The sequence below is a fragment of the Vulpes lagopus genome, chromosome 4, assembly GCF_018345385.1.
Source record: "Vulpes lagopus strain Blue_001 chromosome 4, ASM1834538v1, whole genome shotgun sequence".
Taxonomy (NCBI): domain Eukaryota; kingdom Metazoa; phylum Chordata; class Mammalia; order Carnivora; family Canidae; genus Vulpes; species Vulpes lagopus.
This window is the reverse complement of record NC_054827.1, coordinates 45069989-45079821: the sequence shown is the minus strand read 5'-3', so window position 1 is coordinate 45079821 and position 9833 is coordinate 45069989.

The window sequence follows — 9833 nt, the reverse complement described above, 5'->3', positions numbered from 1 at the left end:
CGGCCGGGCGGGCTGCGCGCCGGCCGCGAGCTGGGCCCCGGCCCTCAGCACCGGCCCCCGGCCCGCGCGCGGCCCCTGTGCGGCCGCGGCTGCGACCCCGGCTGCGGCCCCGGCCCCGGCTGCGAGCTGCGCTGCCGTCCCGGCGCCTCTTCAGCAGGGGAGCTGCACCGCAGCTGCCATGTTGATACAAACTGCATCCTGGGAGGCATGTCCCTCTCAGGCCGTTTAAAGAGAAACACTCCGAGGCTCGTCGGAGGCTGCAGGAACCCAGACAGCTCCATCTACAGCCGGTAGGAGCGAACAGTGTCGAGCGAGCCGCCGGGCGGCGACGGACACGCCCTGAGCCCGGGCCAGCCCGTCGTGGAGCCCGGGCCGAACCGCGCGGCCCCCCCCGCCCCGGCCCCCCCGCCCCGCCCCGCCGGCCTCACCTGGGGTCCTCGCCTCCCCGGGCGGCGCGGCCGGGACCCGGGGCGGGAGAGCCGAGCGCTGGCGGCCGCGCGCAGCCGAGGCGCCGTGCCGGGTCTGCAGGCGGCTTGATTGGCTCCGACAGCCTTCGTCCCGCCGGATCCCCTGCTCGTCTCCAGCCCAGAACCCGGGCCGTTCCCTTTCAAAACCTGCGCTCACAAAGGGATCTCAGAGGCCCGGCGCACCAAAGGAAGCCCGAGTTCATGTGACCAGCTCCGTGCAGCCCGGGTTCCAGGGAAGGGGCTGTGGTTCCAAGGGTGGCAAGGGGGTTGGGTGCTTTTGTCAAGTGCCCGAGTGTTGTTTTCGACACGAAAGGACACAGTTCCGAGCATCAGGGGGAGCCAGGGCTGGAAGGGGCCGACCCGTCGTTTGGGAGGAAACTGAGGCCGAGTGGGAAAGAGACGAAGTTGCGGTGCCAGTCCCTGGTAGCAGTGCTCTGGCTCACCTTGAGAGAGAGCGCAACAGAAATGGTACAGCCTGGGGCTGGCGGCTCCCTTTCCTGGACAGGCTCACCTACACTCATGTTTGTGGGATAGCTGCTGGGTGGAGAGAACCAGAAATGATATTTGGGGGCGGGGGAGGGAGGAAGGACGGACAGCAGGCCTCCTGGGTACAAGTGACAAAGACCCTACTGGACCTACCTTAAAGGGGGAAGAAAGATAGGATATCTTTGTTCACCTCTGGGGACCCCAGGGGGGGCCAGGGATGGAGCTGCTTTGGAAGGCAGCAGGAGCAGGACTCAGGATGCTCTTTAAAGTCAGCCCAGATGTCTCTTTAAAAATGGAAAGTTATGGATACAGGTAAGGCCAGTGCCCTGGACCCCATTTCCTTCCCTTCCCAGAGGTTGCAGACCCCACTTATGTCCTCGTGCATCAGTGAACAGTATAGACCACTGGGGTTGGTATTTCAAATGTTTATGTGAATGATGTAATTCACTCCATATCAGATTGCAGCTTGCTCTTTTTTTTTTTTTTTTTTTTTAAGCATCATTGTTTTTGAGATACAGTCATGTTTAAACAAGAATATCTGGTTCATTCATTTTAACCACTATATAGTATTTCACTGAATAAATAAACTCCAGTTTACTTCCCTTTCCCCCGAGGGGAATGAAAACAAACCTGCTGCCAGGAACATCTGCACTCATATCTCATTGTGTAGGTTTGACTTTCTCTGGGAGAGACCCCAAGACTTCCCTAAGTTCACCAAACCGCTCACCAGTGAGGTGGCGCCCAGCGACACTCCCACCAACAGTGCATGGGGTCCCGTTTTCAGAGCCTTGCCAACAGTTACTGATTCTGGGCTTTGAACCTTGTCAACACAATGAGTTTGAAATCATAGTTCACTGTCTTACTTTGTGTTTGGTATTTGTGTTTCCCAGGTTATTACGAGAATTGAACACCCTTTCGTATGTACTAGACATTTTGGCTGCTCACTCTTCAGATTTTCTCTTCATATCCTCCCTGTCATGAACTCTTTTTCTTACTGGTTTATAGGTTTTTGTTTTTGTTTTTGTTTTGTAACTGTGAACCTGTCACCAAACTTAATGTGCTTACTGATAGGATTACATTTTATTTTATTATTTATTTTAAAGATTTTATTCATTTATTTGAGAGAGAGAGAGAGAGAGCATAAGGTTGGGGGAGAGTGAGAAGCAGAGTCCCTGCTTATCAAGGAGCCCCACGTAGGACTGGCATGACCTGAGCTAAAGGCAGATACTTCACCAACTGAGCCACCCAAGCACCCCTATATCCTACCTTATGTGAGTTATATCACTTCACTTCAATGCATTAATCTCACACCAGGTTAGCCACCATCTTTTGTGTTATTGGTAGCGTGCATTTAATGTTTCCAAATGTGATAATCAGGAATTTGAGTCCTCTAACTCTGCTCTTTTCTTTCCAGATTGTTTTGGGCCATTCGGGATGCCTTGAACTTCCATTTGAATTTTAGGATCAGCTTGTGAATTTCTACAACTAAGCCAGCTAGAATTTTGATGGGGTCCAGAAATCAACTAATCTGCTAATACTCCTCGAAGAAGTACCCAGATGGATGAATATACGATCATTCTTTTTCAGATGAATGTAAGATAAGAAATTCAGTATTAATTCTGGATTTTCTTAATACCAAAGTAAAACGAAAGACTCCAACCACCTGAGTAGTTAACTTATTTGAATTTATTTTCCTTTGTCTTCTGGTATATGTGAAAAGTGGAAGAATAAAAATATACCTTCCATTTTTGGAAGAATTGACATTTTTAATGTGAATCTACTTTTATAACTGTATATCCTCTTGGTATATTTCCCCCCTCAAGATTACTAGTTGCATATTTGATACATTAATATTAAATAAATATTCTGTAATCAGCTGAAATTTTTTGTTATAAACTTTTTACAGTAGCAATTGTTCCAAAGAACAAACATGTAAAGCAGTGTTAAAATAAGAGCTGGGGCACCTGACTGGCTCAGTTGATAGAACATGAAACTCTTTTTTTTTTTTAAATAAATATTTATTTATTTGAGAGAGAGAATGAGTTTGCACATAAGCTAGGGGGAAGGGCAGAGAGAGGGAAAGAGAATCTGAAGCAGATTCTGTGCTCAGCGTGGAGCCTGACAGAGGGCTGGATTCCACAACCGGGAGATCATGACCTGAGCCGATACCAAAAGTTGGCTACTTAACTGAGTCACCCAGGTGCCCCATAGCATGCAACTCTTGAACTTGGGGTTGTGACTTCAAACCCCATGTTCAGTGTAGAGATTATTTAAAATCTTTTTTTTTTTTTTTAATGTGAGTACAAGGAGTTTTGCTTTTTTTTCTTAAATGGTTCTTCTCTGTTGCAAACATTTTATTTATTTTTTATTTTTTTAAAGATTTTATATATTTATTCATGAGAGACACAGAGAGAGAGAGAGGCAGAGGGAGAAGCAGGCTCCACTCAGGGAGCACAATGTGGGAATCGATCCCGGATCCCCAGGATCACACCCCAACTGTAGGCAGCACTAAACCGCTGCACCACTGGGGCTGCCCGCAAACATTTTATATATCCTTTTATTATTTCTAATTTATTATGCTGTGATTTTTTTTAAATTTTTATTTATTTATGATAGTCACACACAGAGAGAGAGAGAGAGAGAGAGAGAGGCAGAGACATAGGCAGAGGGAGAAGCAGGCTCCATGCACCAGGAACCCGACGTGGGATTCAATCCCGGGTCTCCAGGATCCTGCCCTGGGCCAAAGGCAGGCGCTAAACCACTGTGCCACCCAGGGATCCCTTATGCTGTGATTTTAAAAAGGGGTCTGAATAAAATTGGTTATTTGGAATTTGTTATGATTTGCTTTGCAGCCAGCTTTTGTAAATATTTCATGCATGCTTGAAAAGAACATAAAATCTCTAATTGTTTGGAAAGAATTAGTTTAATACACTTTTCAAATATTCTAGATTCTTACTAATTTTTGTTTGTCTTATCAAATAGAGGTATATAGAAATCTCCCATTGTGATTGTTTTTCAAAATTTCCCTCATAATTCTATCATGTTTTGCTTTATATGAGTCCATGTTGTTAGGTGCATGGTACCTTATTTTTTTCATAATACAGTGATCCTGTTTATCCTAGTAATGCTTCTAGGATCAAAGTCTATTTTTGGGGAGCCTGGGTGGCTCAGTTGGTTGAGCTTCTGCCTTTGGTTCAGGTCATGATCCCAGGGTCCCAGAATCGAACCCCATATTGCTAAGCAGAGAGCCTACTTCTCCTTCTCCCTCTGCTGCTTCCCCTGTTCTTGCTCTCTCCCTGTCAAATAAATAAATAAATAAATAAATAAATAAATAAATAAATATCATTTAAAAAAGTCTGTTTGGGGCCACCTGGGTGGTTCAGCGGTTGAGCATCTGCCTTCAGCTCAGGGTGTGATCCCAGGGTCCTGGGATCAAGTCATGCATCAGGTTTCCCACAAGGAGCCTGCTTCTCCCTCTGCCTATGTCTCTGCCTCTCTCTCTGTGTCTCTCATAAATAAATAAATAAAATCTTATTAAAAGTCTGTTTTGTCTAAAGGTATTTACTAGTCCATTTTCTTTCAATGAGTGTTTGCTAGTCCAGCTTTTCTCAATTCTTTACTTTGCACTGCATTGTACTCTTAAGTTTTAGGTAAATCTCTTATAAACAGTGTGTGACAAGATGTCAAGTGTCATTTTGTCCTTGTCTGGAGATCGAGGCTAAGGCCCAGAGCTGAGCAGCCCACAATCTACCCCACAACTTACTTTTGTGTGGCCAGAAGGAGTTGGGACAGTCACTCACCTGCGGAGCTTTACTAGGAGGCCCCACCTGAGAGCGGGCATCTCGTCCTCACACATGTACATGTACAAAGAGGACAGAAGAGGAGGCAGTGCTTGGTCACCCTCCTCTTTCGACGTGAGAGCATTCACAGTGTCCTCTGTGGAGCCCAGGACTATGCTTGTCGCCCTTTCCAGGCTCCCTCTTCCATCATATGGAAGAAGGGAAGTACTCTGGATACGGATCCCCCCAAAGTTTGTGAGTACCCTTGCACATGGAAGTGGATGGCTTTTAATGCAGAGATTTCTGAAGGCTTAAAGACATGACAGGCAAAGGAGAGGCTACTCCCATCCTGCTCCAGCTCCCCTCAGACTCCAATGATGCAAGATAAGATCCAAGGAGCTTCCTTGACTCTTGTAAAGGAGCATGTAGTGGAAGGGGACCTCTGAGGTGCCCACATGCCCACAGGCCACATAATGGAGGGTGACTCCTGGGAAGAGTAGGGGCAGACATTTCTTGATAGCCCTCAGGAAATGCTTCTCCCTGACAGAGGAAGTCAGGGTAAAGCTGAGGACTACGCCCAAGACCACCTCATGTCGCCCCTCCTGGAAACCATGATACCCATAGACCTTCACAGTCCCAGGTGAACCAGGCTGAACAAAGTTTCTATGGCAACACACAGGTGCACATCCTCCTTCACGTCCTTTATGAACCCTCCATGCTTTGGCCAAAGGTGAGGCTTTGTGAAGGCCTAAGTTGGAGTGAAGGAAGTGTGGGAAGACTAGATCCTGGGACTCCAGGATCACACCCCGAGCTGAAGGCAGGCTCTAAACCGCTGAGCCACCCAGGGATCCCCTGATCTCTATTTTTATCATAGAAGTGTCGCTGGTCACTCTGATACCTTTTCCTTTCATGTCAATCTGTCTTTTTCTCCAGCTGCTTTTAGGATTTTCCTTTTCTTTTTGGTGGTTCTAGTTTCACCACGATGTTTCTACCTGTGGTTTTACCTTTGAGCTTGAGGATTGGCCTCTTGAGTTTGAGGATTTATGTCTTCCATTGTCTTGAAGCTCGTCAACCTTTCTTTTATAAATTTATTTCCTCCTGAAGGAAATAAATTATCTCTTTCTAAATGAGAAAATATGATTAGATAGATCTATTGTGGGTGTTTTAGTCTCTGCTCTTAAACATATCACATCTTTGCAGCCCTGTTTAGGTCAGCTGTTTAACCCATCCACTGAGTTTTTAAAAGTTCAAGGACTATTTTGTTTCCAGAAATTTTGTTGTTTTTTCAAATATTACTTTTTTTTTTTATGATAGTCACAGAGAGAGAGAGAGAGAGAGAGAGAGAGAGAGAGAGGCGCAGACAGGCAGAGGGAGAAGCAGGCTCCCTGCACCGGGAGCCCAATGTGGGATTCGATCCCGGGTCTCCAGGATCGCGCCCTCGGCCAAAGGCAGGCGCCAAACCGCTGTGCCACCCAGGGATCCCAATATTACTTTCTTTTTAATAGTATCTTGATTTTTTCTTAAGGTTCAATTTTTTTTCTATTTACCAGGCATTTCCCATGCCGCTTCTTCCACTTTCTGCCCTTTGTTAGTATTATGCCTTATAAAACTATTCCTATCTTATTCTTTTTTGAATTCATGTATGAATTCAAGTTCTTGGATTGTGATCCTGCCTGTTTGTTGTATTCTCACTAAAGGTGGACTATTTCCTTGTGGGTTTTGCAATATGTGATTGTGAGCTTATATTGAGCCAGGCTCATGGTCTGGATTGTGGGATAATTCCTTCTGTTTTGGGTTTCCTTCAGCCAGAAACCTCAAGTGCTATCATTGGTTCTTGTCCAGTTTTTATGGCAATTGATCAGCCCTGTGGGTAATGTAAATTTTAATCTCACCCACTGCGAGGTACAAGCTGTAGTTCTAGATTCTTAACGAAGATATCGCCCCACCCACTACTATCACCCAGAGCCCAGCCTGAAGCATCAGCTTTTTGTTCTTTGTGGCAGCAGTGGAGTTCTTCTGCCACTCAGATCTTTAGGAATTTACCATTCAGCTACAAGGAGTGCTGTTAGCTGACAGCTCCAGTTATTAATGCCTTCAGGAAATGCGTTGGCTTTCAAGCTAAGGCCACGTTGTACTTGGGCAGTCCCAGCCAGTGAGTGAGCAGGTGGGTTTTTAGGGCCTGGGCATTTCTGCTCAATACAGGATTCCTCTAATAGGAATTACTTGCTCTAGAATCCTTTGGTTTGGTGGAAGTTCATCAGAACCACAGCATGGGGATGCCTGGGTGGCTCAGCGATTAATCCCAGTTGATACCCTGCCTTTGGCTTAGGGCGTGATTGCAGTTCAGGGATTGAGTCCCACATCAGAATCCCTGTGAGGAGCCTGCTTCTCCCTCTGCCTATGTTTCTGCCTCTCTCTGTGTCTCTCATGAATAAATAAATAAAATCTTAAAAAAAAAAAAAAAAGAACCACAGCATGTTCTGTTCTTGCTGTCCAAACCTGCTTGCACTCCTCGTCCCTTTCATGGATGTTAGGTCTGTGCCCTGGTCAGAGATTTTGCCTGCAAAATCCTGCTTCCTCATGCCTTTACCTTTCATAGCATTATTCCCCCTAAACCTCCTGCACTTTAAAGTGTGTCTCGACATCTGCTTCCTGAGGACCCAACTAAATATCATCTTTTAGTGTTGGGTGCATTTTTTCTAAACCATGTATTTTCTGAATATGAGGCCTTTGGGGGACTTTCTCTGGAGGAGGCATCAGCTCCAACTCTGAACTTCATGGGCCCAAGGCCTATATAACCTTCTTCTCCTAACCCTGTTAGATGCAACAGTCATTCACACGCTTATAATGTGGGTGTTGTTTTGTCTTCATTTCTGGTACACTAGGATTTCCCTTTATTCCATCCTAAGCTATTTAAAATTATGTTTATTATATCCCATCTGGAATTTCCAGATATTTCCATCAGGTTATACAACCCGCAATATTTGCATTTATTTCTTTTTGCCCTATTTTTGAAGACAAATTATTTAAGTGTATATGTTTAATGTCCAAATTGTGCTTTTAATATTTTTAAATAATCATGTGTAAATTGCACAATACTCAGGGTTCAAAGGAGCTTGACAATTACGTCAAATCAGGCACTTTGTTTATAGCTGTCAGGGAAGAAAGCCTGCCTTATGACTTGTGTAAGTGTACTGCCTCAGCTTTATACATACCCCTTTATTATTATTTTTATTATTTTAAAAAATATTTTATTTATTCATGAGAGATATGGGGTGGGGGGGGGCAGAGACACAGGCAGAGGGAGAAGCAGGCTCCATGCAGGGAGCCTGATGTGGGACTCGATTCCAGGTCCCTAGGATCATGCCCCGAGCCAAAGGCAGATGCTCAACCTCTGAGCCACTCAGGTGTCCCTACATACCCCTTTATACACACTTCCAGGAACACATTATATGCAAAGTTGGGGAGCGTCTAATCAGAAGACAGAAGAAGCCTGAGCAAGGGCACTTCAGTGCCACCTTCAGAGACACCAGGGACAGCCAGGTGATGCTGAGCCATGACCTGAGGGGTAAAGAGTGTACCAGGTGCATGGGGGTGCGGTGGGCATTGCATGTAGCAGAAACAGCATGTGCAGAGACATGGAATAGCATGGTGCTCAGGGAAGACAGGCAGTCCAGTTTAGGCAGGAGATGAAGATAGGGAGGAGTCAGTTATACTGGACTAAAATTTGGATTTTCAGCAAGTAGGTGATGGAAGCTATTGAAGGATTTTAAGCCAGGGAGCAAGAGTGCTCCAATTTCCCTGTTAGAAAGGTCACCCTGGGTCAGTATGAGGGGTGGAATGAGGCAGGATGAGGTGGGAGTTACACCCTTGAGGCTCAGGAGGAACCTCAGAGGAGGAGGGGTTATCTTCCCAAGACTGAAGACATAATAGAGTAATAGTTAAAGGGGCCAGCACAGTCCTCAAAGGTCTTGATGCCATTGAAATGCTTAAGGCACAATTGATCCCTCTCATCTTAAGTCTGCCTGGGAGCAGGACAAAGATGTAGCACTGCTACATAATGGAAAGTCAGAAGGTATGGGGGCCATCTCTGGAGGCATCAGGAATAGAATGAAGTTGTGGAAAGATGAAGGTAAGAAAAGATGTCATGAGTCGGGCAGCAGAGGGTGGCTGAGACGAAGGAATGGCTAGGCATGATGAACCTCAAATGTTGTAACATGGGAGCATCCGCGGAGGATTTGGCCTGGCCTCAGACAGGAGGTGAGAAATGCCCTGGAACTTAGGGTAGTAAGCCAGACATGGCCCCCCAAAGCTGTCCACATCCTAATTCCTAGAACCTGTGAATATGGTACCCTACACAGCAAAAGGCACTTTGCAAGTGGGATTAAATTAGGATCTTCAGATGAAGGGATTGTTTTGGGTTATCTAGGTGGGCCAAGAGTCGTTGCAAGATTATTTTAGAGAGAGAGGGAGGGAGGCAGGAGAGTCAAAGTCAGAAAAAGATGTGATGATAGAAGCAGAGGGTGGAAAAAAAAAAAAAAAGCAGAAGGTGGAGTGACTCGCACAGAAGGAGAGGGCTGTGAACCAGGACGTGCAGGTGACCTCTACAAGCAGGAAAAGGTGACACAATGGATTCTCATCTGGACTCCAGGAGGAACACAGCCCAGCTGACACCTTGAGTTTAGCTCTGTAAGATTCATTTTGGACTTCTGACTTCTAGAAGCATAAAATGAATCTGTACTGGTTTAAGCCATAAAGTTTGTGGTCATGTGTTATAGCAGCAAATGGACACTTAAAAGGACTGCAGTGCTTTGGCCTAAGCAGGCTGCTTCTGAGCGGTACCAGGCCCTCAGCCCGAGGTGCTTGCCTGGTCTCCTAACCACTGATAGGGTACTCCCCTTTCTGGATGTTGATACTGAACTCTACCCCCGCCCCCCAAACCCTGTCCTGCCCACGTTCTCTGTTTTGAGAGTGCACCCAAGCTAGAGCTTAGGAGTCATCCACTGAGTGAACAACTAAATGGTTGGGAGCTTTGGTGTGATACATGGGGTTCCTGCCCACAGGGCATGTGGCAACACCTGGGCCTGGTGCTGGGGTAGAT